Source organism: Phascolarctos cinereus, unplaced genomic scaffold (assembly GCF_003287225.1).
Source record: "Phascolarctos cinereus isolate Bilbo 61053 unplaced genomic scaffold, phaCin_HiC Scaffold_7;HRSCAF=346, whole genome shotgun sequence".
NCBI classification, from domain to species: domain Eukaryota; kingdom Metazoa; phylum Chordata; class Mammalia; order Diprotodontia; family Phascolarctidae; genus Phascolarctos; species Phascolarctos cinereus.
Genome location: NW_027556180.1, coordinates 167,824,057 through 167,837,480, shown reverse-complemented (window position 1 = coordinate 167,837,480; position 13,424 = coordinate 167,824,057).

Genomic DNA, 13,424 nt, shown 5'->3' with positions numbered 1-13,424 from the left:
CTCCCCACCCTGACATGGCATAATAAAAAAGATGATTGTACATGAAACTGCAAATCTATTATGTACAACTTGCTATTCCTTTTAAATATATGATAAAGTTATTGAAAACATGTCTTTTTTTTCCTTCCCTCTCTCCCCCTGCCCTAGAGATGGCTAATATTAGACACAAATAGGTATGTGTGTGTGTGTATGCACATATATATGTAAAACTATTGTGCATATACTTCTATTTATCAGTTCTTTCTCTGGATATAGATAGTGTCTTTCTTCACATGTCCTTTATAGTACATAAAATGGGGTTAATAGAGTGAGATACTTTTAAGAAAATAAGTATTTGGCATACAATAGGCTCTTAATAAATGTATTGAGGGTGGAGCCAAGATGGTGGAGTAAAAGCAGTGACCTGCTTGAGCTCTCCCCCAAACCCCTCCAAATACCTGTAAAAAATGGCTCTAAACAAATTCTAGAGCAGCAGAACCCACAAAAAGACAGAGTGAAACAAATTTCCAGCCCAAGACAAACTGGATGGTTGATTAGAAAGGTCTATTGCTACAGGCTGGGAGAGAAACACAATTTAGCGCAGGCATGCAAGCAAAACAGGCCTCAGTAAACCTGGATTAGGCCTCAGGGGACTGAATCACAGGCAGCAGTAGTGGTTTTCAACCCACAAATGCTAAAGACAACTTAGAAGGTCAGTAGGAAAATCCTGTGACTGCGGTGAGAGAGAAACTTGGTCCAGCCCCAGTCCTGTCACAGTCCTGGGGCAGCAGCTGCTTTCTGAGCTCTCAGCTCACAGACAGGGTGAATCAAGTGGCTGATCAGAGGGGGATTGCAGGGATCTCTTTGCTGGTGTTGAGGCAGGATTCTCTTGCTTTGTCTGTGCTTGGATCTGGGTCACAGTTCTGGGTGGCGATCCTGGGTGAGGGGGAGTGCTGAAGTGGTAGAAAGGGAATCCCCCTCATAGCTCCAAGGCAGAAAAGAGTGCTTGTGGTCACTCATAGACCAGAGCACAGGCCAGGAAAGGAATAAACACCTCACCGTTGATCATACACCTTAGAAGAACTGAAAACTTACAGATCCCTAGAAGTATCTCTGAAAACAGCTGCACAAAACCCCCGAAGCTTGGGACAGCACATCCTCCATACTGGAAGCAGACCCCTACCTTAAAGAAGAATTTAAAACTCAAGTAATTGGCTGGGATCATGAGCAAACTGTGCAAAAAAGTCAGACCATAGAATCTTTCTTTGGTGAGAAAGAAGATTAAAACATACAACAACAACAAAAAAAAGACAACAAAGTCAAGGCTCCTACATCCAAAGCCTCAAAGAAAAATTCGAATTGGTCCCATGCCTTGGAAGACCTCCAAAAGGATTTTGAGATTCAAGTAAGAGAAGTAGAGGAAAAACTGGGAAGAGAAATGAGAGTGATGCAAGAAAATCATGAAAAACTAGTCAACAGCTTGCTAAAGGAGACCCAAAAAAATATTGAAGAAAATAATACCTTAAAAAATAGCCTAACCCAAATGGCAAAAGAGGTCCAAAAAGCCAATGAGGAGAAGAATGCCTTCAGAAATAAATGTGTTGGTTGATCGATTCTTCCCCTGAGATGCATGAATGATCCAAAGCAACTGCTTGAAGAAAGTCACAACTGCCCAAGCTAGGCCTAGAAACTGTCCTTGGATAGAGCAGGTAAGATCATAGATTTGGATGAGGAAGTGACTTTAGAGGTCACCAAGTCCAACCCCCTCAAATTTACAGAACCTTTTTCTGAAATCTAGAGAAGTTAAGTGACTTGCCTAAGAAGCAGGAAGCAGGTCCAAAACTTGAAGCTTAACTCTAGGTCTAATGTTCCTTCCACCATACCACGACATTGGTATTGTTGCCATTTGTTTTGAGAGGATAAATAGAAAAGGAAATAAGTGATTTTAATTCTTAGGAGGCATTTAGGGAGGTGAGCAAGTAAGCATAAAGCTGAGGATACTTGGAAGGCTACCTGCCTACAATGAGGGAGAGAGAATGGAAGAAGCCATGTTTGTATCAGGTGTGCATTTCAGATGAGTCTTTCACCAGAATAGGGAGAAGACATGAGCAAATGTGGTACTTGGGAGCCAATGTCAACCTATCTCAGGAATTAATGTGAGAGAATGGAGTGGAAGGAGGGAGAACTCTGTGGCTTGTTGCTGAGCTCCTTCCACGATATGATTATGATTTTGGAGAGTGGTTTTTGGGGTGTGCACGCGGTGACATTTGTAGCATGGTTCCTAGTTACCTCTACCACTAGCTTATGCCATTATGGAATATACAATGATGAAGTCCATGCTATTACATTCTATTTAATATGGCATATCTAGGCCAGAGGCACAACTGAGCTTACCTCTGAGTTTCTGTTTGTGTAAAAGAGGTTTTTGATGGGGAGGGAAAACACCAGACAATCTAATCTTCACATTAATAGAGTAGTAGTATAAATTAGATGTTTTTTTGATGAAGGTGTCAGTCAGTCAATAACCATTAGGCACCTATTATGCACATTAGGTTAGGTACATTAAGTACCTATTATGTCTTGTTCAAAGCATTAGGGATACAAAGGAAGGCAAAAACATAGTCTCTGCCCTCAAAGAGCTCCTCCACATGCAAATATTAAGATAAAAGATATATGTGTATGCATATGTGTTGCACATGCTCACACAAAGAGCGTACCTGTAAAATAAACTCAGGAATAAGACACTAGTATTATGTATAGGGTGGGGAAAGGAGAACTGGAAAAGGCCTCCTGAATAAGGTGGGATATGAGAAGTTCTGAAGGAACGAGAGAAGCTAGCAGGCAGAGATAAAGAGGAAAGGCATTCCAAGAATGGGGGACAACACCCAGTACAAAGCCACAGAGTCAGGAAATATAATGTCTTCTATGAAGAATGGCAACTTAGTCAGTGTAGCTGGTTCATAGGGTGTGTAGAGAGGGCTGAAATGCAATGAGCCTGGAAGAGGCCAGGTTGTGGGGGCCTTTAGATGTCAAAGAGAGGATTTCATATTTGATCCTGGAGATAATAGGGAACCACTGGAGTTTATTAAATGGATGGAAGGGGAGGGAAGACCTGCTATACTTTAGGAAAAACCATTTTGACAACTGAGTGGAGGATGGAATGAAATAGGAAAGACTTAAGGTGGAAAGAACAATTAAAAGTCTACAGCAATAGTCTAGGTGAGAGGTGATAAGGGACCTTACTAGAGTGGTACCTGTGCAAATGAAGAGAAAGGAATATATACGAGAGATGCTGGATAGAAACAACAAGATTTGGCCACAGATTAGACACCTGGAGGGAGTATGAGTGAGGAGTCAAGGATTACATCTAAGCTGAGAGCCTGGATGACCAAGAGGAAGGTTCAATGTTCTGTCATTTCAATCATGTCTGATTCTCTTTGACTCCATTTGGGATTTTCTTGGCAGAGATACTGGAGTGATTTGCCATTTCCTTTTCCAGCTCATTTTACAAATGAGAAAACTGAGGCAAACAGGGTTAAGTGACTTGCCCAGGGTCACACAGCTAGTGTCTGAGGCCAGATTTGAACTCAAGTCCTCCTTGCTCCAGGCCAGGCACTCTGTCTACTGTGTCACCTAGCTTCCCATTAAGAGGAAGTCAGTTCCCTCAAAAGTAATAACAAAATTGTGAATAGGTGAATGTTGTACCTCACTAATTTTGGTGAAACTGTTGATCCAGTCTCTCTTGTTATTCTTATGGAAAAGATAATGCTAACTGGACAGTAGCAGAGTGAGATAAATCTGAAACTTGTTTAATAGCTGTACCCAAAAAGTAGTCATTAGTTATTAAATGTCCATATATGGAGTACAGGGCTATCAACTTGACCCTACACTATTTAACATTTTAATCAAGGGCTTAGATAAAGTCATAGATAGCATGTTTATCAAATTTGCATATGAAACAAATTAGGAAAATAGCTAACACAAGAGATGACATCAGGATCTAAAAAACTCTTGGATCAAAGCTCTGCCACTTATTAGCTATGTAAACTTGGACAAATCTCTTAATTTCTCTGGGCCTCAGTTTTCTCTTCTATAAAATCAAGAAGTGGGAATAGATAACTTCTAAAGGCCTTCTAACTCTAAATCTACGATCCTATGAAATATTAGAGATAAATGTAAAGTTTCACAGTTGGGTTCAAAAAGTCAACTTCACAAGTACAAGATGAAGAGATTTGGATAGACACCAGTTTATCTGAGAAATATATGGGGAGTTAATGGTTATAAGCTTGAAATAATTCAGTAGTGTGGTATTATAGCAAAAAAAGGCTAATATATTCTTAAGCTGTCTAAGAGAAGAATAGTACCCAAAACACAATAACATCATATTTACTAGATTATATGTGATATATTGCATTCTGGGTGCCATATTTTAGAAAGACAATATATATGCCAGAGTGTGGACAGAGGTGGACAACAAAATATTTAGAGGTCTTGAAATCATATCACATAGGAATCAGAAGAAAGAATTAGAGATGGTCAACCTGAAGAAGAGACTTCTCAGGGGACATGGTAGTTGTCTTAAAATATTTTCAGGGCAATTAAGATAGAGGCATGTGGTATAATTAATAGAGAGCTGGCCTTGAAAGCAGGAAGACCTGAGCATAAATCTTGTCTCAGATGCATATTGGCTGTGGGATCCTGGATAAATCATTTCACCTATCAGTGCTTTTGGTATTCTTCTAAGATTGTAAGTTATTCAGAAAATGCCAACTTGCCTGGGTAGAGGAAGCTCCCTACACCATTAAATTCACAGATCCAGTTCCTGTCCCTATTCCTATCAAGTGGAAAGGCAGAGATTTGTTCTAATTGGCCTCAGAGAGTGCAAAAAAGCAATGGATAGAAGTTGCAAAGAGGCAGTGATGGTAAAAAAAAAAACACTTCTAAATAATTAAAGCTATTCAAAAGTTGAAAGAACTGCTCCTTTAGCTCCTCACTATAGGTATTCAAACAAAGATTGAATGACCACTTATCAGATATATTATTGAGGATTCTCTCTAACTCCGGGATTTCATGATTCCAAGCTGTTGATCATAGGTGACTGGGAGAATGGTAGCATCATTAACACAAATAGGGAAGTGAGGAGCAAGAACAGGTTTTGAGGGAGGAAGTGATGAGTTCAGACTTGGCCATGCTCAATTTGAACCAGACACTGGATCATACTCAGTGTTAACAGGACAATAAAGATGCTGCCTTTGGATAGAGATTGGATAGAGAAAGATATATATTTGGTAGTCATCCATAGAGGCATGATAATGGAAGCCATGACAACGGATAAAGATTACTATAGGAGAGAGTGTAATATAGATGAGGGCAGGACAGAGATGTGGGAGCCTTCAAGGGGTATGGTGGTAAATATTTAACAACTGACTTTCCAGCAAGGAAAAAATGTATGCAGACAAACTTTGAAGTTTAACCTGCATTATTACAGAAGCTGCAAAAGACAGAAGAAAACCAAATTACCGGTATCAAAAATGAAAAGGGTGAATCCACCTCCAAGGAAGAGGAAATTAAAACAATAATTAGGAATTATTTTGCCCAACTATATGCCAACAAATTTGACAATCTTAGTGAAATGGATGCATATTTACAAAAATATAAATTGCCCAGATTAACTGAAGAGGAAGTAAAATATTTAAATAACCCCATCTCAAAAAAAGAAATTGAACAAGCCATTGATGAATTTCCTAGGAAAAATCTTCAGGGCCAGATGGATTTGCAAGCAAATTCCATGAAACATTTAAAGAACAATTAATTCCAATACTATATAGACTATTTAGGAAAATAGGTGAAGAAGGAGTCTTACCAAATTCTTTTTATGATGCAAATTTGGCGCTGATACCTAAACCAGGAAGAGTCAAAACAGAGAAAGAAAATTATAGACCAATTTCCCTAATGAATATAGATGCAAAAATTTTAAATAAAATATTAGCAAATGGATTACAGCAACTTATCACAAGAATAATATACTATGACCAGGTAGGATTTATACCAGGAATGCAGGGCTGGTTCAATATTAGGAAAACTATCAGCATAATTGATCATATCAACAACAAAACTAACACAAACCACATGATCATCTCAATAGAGGCAGAAAAAGCTTATGATAAAATACAACACCCATTCCTACTAAAAACACTAGAGAGCATAGGAATAAATGGAGTCTTCCTTAAAATAATAAGTAGCATCTACCTAAAACCTTCAGCAAGCATCATATGTAATGGAGACAAGCTAGAAACATTTCCAATAAGATCGGGGGGGGGGGAGTGAAACAAGGATGTCCATTATCACCACTGTTGTTCAATATTGTTCTAGAAACGTTAGCTTTAGCAATAAAAGAAGAAAAAGAAATTGAAGGTATTAGAACAGGCAAAGAAGAAACAAAGCTATCACTCTTTGCAGATGACATGATGATATACTTGGAAAATCCTAGAGAATCAAATAAAAAGCTACTTGAAATAATAAACAACTTTAGCAAAGTTGCAGGCTATAAAATAAAAGCACGTAAATCATCGGCATTTCTATACATTACCAACAAAGCCCAACAGGAAGAGAAATTCCTTTTAAAGTTACTGTAGACATTATAAAATATTTAGGAGTCTACCTACGGAAACAAACCCAGGAACTATATGAACACAATTACAAAACACTTTTCACACAAATTAAGTCATATCTAAATAATTGGAAAAACATCAGTTACTCATATGTAGGCCAGCTAATATAATAAAAATGACAATTCTACCTGAGCTAATTTATTTATTCAGTGCCATACCAATCAAACTACCAAAAAAATTATTTTATAGAGTTAGAAAAAAATAGTAACAAGATTCATTTGGAAGAACAAAAGGTCGAGAATATCAAGGGAACTAATTGAAAGAAATATAGGAAAGGTAACCTAGCCATTCCAAATCTTAAATTGTATTATAAAGCAGCAATAATCAAAACTGCTTGGTACTGGCTAAGAAATAGAGTTGTGGATTAGTGGAATAGCTTAAGTATGTAAGACACAGTAGTCAATGACTATAGTAATCTATTATTTGATAAACCCAAAGACCACAGCTTCTGGGATAAAAACTTACTCTTTAACAAAAACTGCTGGGGGAATGAGAAGAGTATGGCAGAAACTAGGTTTAGACCAAAATCTCACACCATATACCAAAATAAAGTCAAAATGGGTTCATGATTTAGATATAAAGCCTGATACTGTAAGCAAACTGGGAGAGCAAGGAATAGTTTACCTATCAGATTTATGGAGAACAGAAGAATTCATGACCGAACAGGAGATAGAGAACATTATGAAATGCAAAATGGATTACTTTGATTACATTAAATTGAAAAGTTTTTACACAAAGAAAGCCAATGCAACCAAAATTAGAAGGAAAGTAGAAAATTGGGAAAGAATTTTTATAAGCAGTCTCTGATAAGGGCCTCATTTCTAAAATATACAGAGAATTAAGTCAAATTTATAAGAATACAAGTCATTCCCTGACTGATAAATGGTCAAAGGATATGAACAGGCAGTTCTCAGATAAAGAAATTAAAGCCATCTATAGTCACATGAAAAAATGCTCTAAATCACTACTGATTAGAGAAATGCAAATCAAAACAACTCTGAGGTACTACATCTTACCTATCAGATTGGCCAACATGACAAAACAGGAAAATGATAAATGTTGATGAAAATGTAGGAAAATTCCAACACTGATGCGTTGTTGGTGGAGTTGTGAAATGATCCAACCATTTTAGAGAGCAATTTGGAATTATGCCCAAAGGGCTATAAAAAGGTGCATACCCTTTGACCCAGCAATGGCACTTCTAAGACTGTATCCAAAAGAGATCATACAAATGGGAAAAGTATCCATATGTACAAAAATATTTATAGCAGCTCTTTCGTGGTAGCAAAGAATTGGAAACTGAGAGGATATCCACCAATTAGAGAATGGCTGAACGAGTTGTGGTAAGTGAAAGTAACTGAATACTATTGTGTTATAAGAAATGATGAGCAGGCAGACTTCAGAAAAATCTGAAAAGACTTGTATGGTCTGATTCGGAATGAAGTGAGCAGAACTAGGAGAACATTGTACACAGTAACAGCCACATTATGCAATGACTAATATTGATAGACTTAACCCTTCTCAGCAATGCAAGGATCTAAGACATCTCCAAAGGCCTCATGATATCCACATCCAAAGAAAGATCTATGGAGTTTGAATGCAGAGAAGAATAACAAGCAAAGAAAATGAGAAGCTGCCAAGTAACAAAACAGGAGAGTATAGTGTTGCAAATGACAAAGGAGAGAGCTTCCCAAAGAAGGAGGTGATCAGCAGTGTCACATGTTACTAAAAGATCAAGAAGGATTAGAACTGAGAAAAGGGAAATGGATCTGGAAAATAGAATTTAGCTGGTGACTTATGAGAGCAGTTCATTTCATTTATCAATCTATTACTTTTATAAACTGTTATTTTTTTTTCCTTTTCCAAATTATTTCCTTTCTATTTTAGCAAAACCCCATTTCATTTATTGGCAGTATCTTTCATTCAAGTATTTATTAAGCACTTATAAAAGGGGAAACATGGATTGAATTCAGAGACTCATGTGGTAGCACATTGTCATGAAAGTATAAGTAGACAAGGAATCAGGAGAATGGGTTTCCATTCTTGATTGGCACTAAGATGTAGCATTTCTCTGAACATATCGCTTAAGCTTTCTATGCCTCTATTTTTTTAAACCTATAAACACTGAACATTAAAATAAATGTTTTCTAGGGTACCTTCCAGATATAAAGCTCTACTTGAACATCTCTAATGATAGAAAATTCACTAGTAGAATAATGGATGAAGTTAGGAAGACCTGAATTCAAATACTGCCTCAGGTAGTTAGTAGCTGCATAATGCTGGAAAAGTAATTTAACCTCCCTCAGACTCAGTTTCCTCATTTGTAAAATAGGGGTGATAACAGCACCTTTTTTTTAGCTAGGGAGTGGGTTTAAGTGATTTGCCCAGGGTCACACAGCTAGTAAGTGTTATGTGTCTGAGTCCAGATTTGAACTCAGGTCCTCCTGAATCCAAGGTCAGTGCTCTATCCACTGCCCCACCTAGCTGCCCCATAACAGCACCTTCTTCACAGAATTGTTGTAAGTCTTAAATAAAGCAATGTATATAAAATGTTTTGGGGGCTTTAATGTATTATATAAATGTTATCCATTAGTATTACCACAAGACGGGGCAATTTCATTTGTGGACAGACTTAATTGTTAGGAATTTCTTCCTCACGCTGAGCCAAAAGCTGACTCCCTCCTAGTTCTTCCCAAAAGGACTCTTTTATCCCTTTGGTTTAACAAATTCTTAATGAATTCATTTCCCTGTGAATGGTTCTTTGTATTAGAGAGGCAGCATGGTTAGTCAGAGGCCCTAGGTCTGAATGCAATCTCTGCTACTTACATGCTAGATGAGCTTAGTCAAGTCACTACCCCTCTTTAGGCCTCATTTTCGTCATCTTGAAAGAGAGAGATGGACCTTTCAGGCCTAAATACTACAAAATCTAAGTTAGAAAAAATGGATTTGTTGTTCCCCTTGACATACTTATTACACAGACATGTTTAAAGTTCAAGGCAACAATTCCTTTTTTTCCTTCAGTAAAGTGCAAGCGGAGATCCAAAGCATATGCTTATTAATTTTTACTAACATGGAAATTGCGCAATTTATTCTCTGGTCATTACTTCCAGTAATTCTTGTGCTGACAGACATCTGTTAAACAATTAGGCAATATACTTGTCCAGATAACGACCATTCATCAATCCCACAGCAGGTCACAAGCAAGAGAGCTGATAGGTAGAGTCACCCAGAAACGCAGAGAAAGACAGTACTGAAATTCTACGTAATAGCCATAGAAGTGTATAAAAGTACATCTCCTGAATCCCCACATAATTGCCTTTCACTACTAGTAAGTGGTTTTGCTGCACTTTAAGGGCCTTACAGCTAGAATGGCAACCACCTGGTACACAACATTCTAGGTAGCACAATGAGGGACACTTTTTAATATCACCTTCTAGAAAACCCCTTATTTTAATACCCCCAATCCCATTCACTTTCAAATTCAGATTCTTTTTGTACTAAGATGTCATAAGTTTTACAAGGAAGGCTCAAAGCCTCCCTGGATAGTAACAACAAAGGGTACAATTTTTTTTAACTTTACCTAGAATGCACATATGCCTTGTCCTGATTCTGGATGCTTAGGATTTGGACCTGAAAGGAAACTTAAAGGTAATCTAATTTAACCCTTTTCATTTAAAAATAAGAAAGCAAGAATTCAAATAATTTAAGTGATTTGTCCAAGGTCACATAAATAATAAGTGTCAGAGCTAGGAATTAAAGCCCAATCCTCCAACTTAAAATCTGGCATTATTTCCTTTATCCAACTATCTTCATTTTCATAGTTACATGACCCCTTAGAATATTTTACTTTTACCAGCTGATCCTTTTTATAAACTGAAATATTAAATCCTTAGACTTCTTTGTTTTATCTTTTAATCTCTAAGCAGTTTGTTTCTCAGAATACCAGCCTTGGTGCAACTAGCCAGACCAAACACCAAAGGGACTATTTATTAGCTGTCCAAGGTGCTGATGAGATATTGGGGTAGTTCCTAAGAGAATCTTCCCAAGGCTACACTCTCTGCCAAAGTATGATCCTGTTCTTTGAATTCTCCTCTAAATTAATGAATTTGTGACATATATAGAGGTTTTGTGAATGTATGTGCTTTAAAATTATGTGTGTGCTTTCCTTTTCAAATTATGATATATTAATAATGCAAAAGACTAACCTCTATTTTAGCTGGAAAAATTAAATGTAATTGAACAAAAATTCATTACGCATCTACTGAATGGAGGACGATATGGTAGGAGTTGGGGAGGAGAGTTGGGAGGAGTAGGGATACGTAGCTTAGAGAAGAGAAATAGTATAATAATGCAGGAAACATATCTAAGGGATGAACACATAGCCTCACTTATGAATGGTCAGTTTAAAACCATATTATATAATGCCAATTACTTCCAGAGTATGGTGGCAGCCATAAAAACTTTGTCATGCTTTGTTTTTATTTCACTGCTCTCCCCCACTTCTCTGCCTATCTCTACCAAAGAAAAATAAATCAAGACATTTATCATTCAGTCGGGGTGGGCAGAACTTGGCAAAAGCAGGGGTAAAATAATAATTCCTCTAACAGAACTTTCAGTTTAGCATTTACTTCTCAGCTCTGCTTCTCACCTATAACCCCAAATGCACTATCCTTAGTGCCATAAATTTATTAAAGTGGATGTTGTGTTCATGTCTACAGTTAATAGGAGTTGTAATAAACAAAAAGATTCTATTGAAGTAGATGTTTGGGGAAGTAGCTAGAGAAAGGGAGCTTTAGATCCTGTGACTCACCAATAAAATTGATCTTCAACAGCTTCAGATTCCAACTGCTGTTCTGCAGTTAATTTGATACAGGGACCTTTGACAATCCACTTGGCTTCCTTATATTTTATAAGGTGTCTGATCTGAGACAGAGGCAAATCATGAGGCAACAAGAGGGAAAAACCTAAACTATACCTTTTGGTGACAATAACTTTCTTTTCTTGGTCTTCAATAGATATGGCTGTAGCTCCCGCAGGAGAATTTGCCAGCCTGCATCTTGACAGGGTTGCTTCCCGGGATCATAAAGACCTTAGCTTAAAAAGGCCAAGGTCTCCTACTGTAGCCAGAGCCACTGCCAGTCATCCTGACCTATGCCTTGCCACTTGACTCCAAAGACTCTGGAGGAGAGAGTGAGGCTGATGACTTTGCATAGCTCTGCCTCACTTAAATCAAATTCACTCCCAAGTCAAGACATCACCCTCCTGATGTCATTGGTCCTCTTAGAGAATGAAGAATGAACAACAATACCAGAATCGTGGCCTCCGATTTTTCCAGTTTTGTGATAGACATTTCAAAAGCAGATGAGAATCTTTAAAAACTTGTATGCTACTATTGAGAAATCTGGACTCAAGGCTCTTAATGGAAGAGATTTAGTTTGTCTATTTAAAATTGTTATGAATGAATGAAGAATTCATTACTATACACAAGTTCCATGCTAAGAGCTAGGAATAAAAATAGTATATTCAGTCCCTGCTCTCAAGAAGGATACATTCTAATGGGGATAACAACACACATGATAGGCTTAGGCTGCAAGTGAGATGAAAGGTTGCAAGGGTACAGTAGTAAAGAAGATGATAACTCTTCTTCTTTGATGTCATTTCCATGGAAGAAATCATATTAGCTTCTGCTGTTGGACAATTTAACAGTGCAAAAGACTTTGGTGGTAATAACTTTTTTTCCCTTAGTCTTCAATAGACACAGCTGTAGCTCCTATAGGAATAGTTGCCAGCCTCCATCTTAAAGGGTTAGCTTTTCAGGACCATGACTGCAGGCCGTGGACTGGAAATGCTATTACAAAGGCTCCTAGATTCTACAACCTGGGCCATCTCCATCACAGTGCAAGGGGAGATGGCGGTCAAATTGACCATTAGAGTTCAACTTGCCTGGCACATGCTAATCCCTGTCTCTCCCTCGGGGTGCCTTGTTGCTTCAGCTAGGCTGACTTGACGGACCTGTGAGTAGCAGTTGGTTGACATCTGTTGGGAATGGCTGGCCCTTTCTCCACAGGATTTGATTTCCTAAATAATGCCTGTCAGAGCCATGCTGGAAGGACAGGTGTTCTGGGAGGTGTTGCCACTCCCAGGGCTCTTGTGCTCATGATTTTAATCTAATTTTTCTGTGTTTTCTCCCTGGTCTTTTCTTTCATTCTTAAGAAAAGTATAGCGGAGTTCTTCTGACTTTCTACCCAATTAAGCCTTCTTTAGTAACTGATTTCAATAATCATGTGTTAATCACCTGCTGTGTACAAAACATTATGTGGGAGTTCTGGAAATGCAAAGTTGGCTTCACAGCATTTGGGGAAGAAAGAAATCTTGAATATTACCTAATCAAAAGCCCTTTGTCTTAGTTCAGAGATGCTAAATGACATGCCCATTGTCACACAGCTAGGAAATAACATCAGATTTGAACCCAATGCAGCCAATCACAAATCCACTGCTCACTGTACTCCGCAATACAGCCTGCAATCTAATGGAAGAATTCACTTTAGCTGTTTAGCCATCAACTTTGTCATGCCCATTGGATGACATTTTTCAAATTTCATCTCTAATGCCAGAGCTCCTTACTTTTCTAAAAGAGGAGTATAATGTGTGACACCGGCTGTATCAAAACTCAATAGAGGAGATAACAAACCTGTTTCTAAGCTATCTATTATTGAATATGTAAGAACTCTCCTTAAGAACATTAACATTAATCAAAATATTCCCTTGGTTGGT